The sequence below is a fragment of the Nematolebias whitei genome, chromosome 15 (genome assembly GCF_014905685.2).
Source record: "Nematolebias whitei isolate Nwh7 chromosome 15, NemWhi1, whole genome shotgun sequence".
NCBI lineage: Eukaryota > Metazoa > Chordata > Actinopteri > Cyprinodontiformes > Rivulidae > Nematolebias > Nematolebias whitei.
Genome location: NC_056512.1, coordinates 24,597,951 through 24,598,992, shown reverse-complemented (window position 1 = coordinate 24,598,992; position 1,042 = coordinate 24,597,951). Strand labels below are relative to the sequence as shown.

General features: G+C 41.9%; 1 protein-coding gene across 1 annotated transcript in view; it reads right to left on the bottom strand.

Moving 5' to 3' along the window:
* Nucleotides 1–1,042, bottom strand: part of rbbp6 (retinoblastoma binding protein 6) — a 113,570-nt gene that overhangs the window by 1,661 nt on the left and 110,867 nt on the right. The window lies entirely within an intron of this gene.

Here is a 1,042-nt window from a genome sequence, read left to right as displayed (position 1 = left end):
CATCCATCCATCCATCCATCCATCCATCCATCCATCCATCCATCCATCCATCCATCCATCCATCCATCCATCCATCCATCCATCCATCCATCCATCCATCCATCCATCCATCCATCCATCCATCCATCCATCCATCCATCCATCCATCCATCCATCCATCCATCCATCCATCCATCCATCCATCCATCATCTTCTGCTTATTTCAGTTTTGTGGGGCAGCAACTTGAGCAGGAATGACCAGACATCTCTTTCCACAGCCACCTCTTCCAATTCTTCTGGGAGGACTCCAAGGCGTTCCCAGGACAACCGAGAGATGTAGTCTCTCCAGCTTGCTGGGTCTTCCCCGGGGTCTCCTCCCAGTCGGACATGCCTGAAGCACCTGAGGCGCTCAGGGAGCATCCTTACCAGGAGTGAGACAACCCTTCAATTAAACCAAATGGTTTTGGTTGCCAACCTCTCAGACAAAAAAAGAGAGCATGAAAAAGAGATGAGGGAGTTTAGGGAAGTGTGTTAAAGTGGGTGTGTAGAGTTTCCATCTCAATGCTTTATTCATGACAGCGTAGAGTTACAGCTAGTATAAATGCACACTGACTGACACAAATTCTCCAGTAACTCAAAAACAAACTAATTTCCTCTGGAGACAAACCTAAAAATCAAACAGAGATCTTGAGATGTGAAAATGGGAAAAAGATTTTAGAAATACATACGTATAATTAGCCATTTCCCTGTCAGGTCTTGAAATAAATTAATATATTTTTAAACCTCCTCTAGTTGAAAAGACTTGTTTATAATTGTACATTATTATAAAATGTAATATTCAAACTTCATGCAAAGCCTCATGCAGAAAGAAAACGAACAATGAGAAAGACCAATTCTGTTACCAGTCAGGATGAAAAGTTGAATTTTGTAGCTTCACAAGAAAATGGAGTTTGTCTGCTTTCAGCGCACACTGTTAGCCTGTTGTTATTTTTCCAGGTACCGTATTTTTCAGACTATAAGGCGCACCTGATTATAAGGCACAATATCAACAAATGGATCTGTT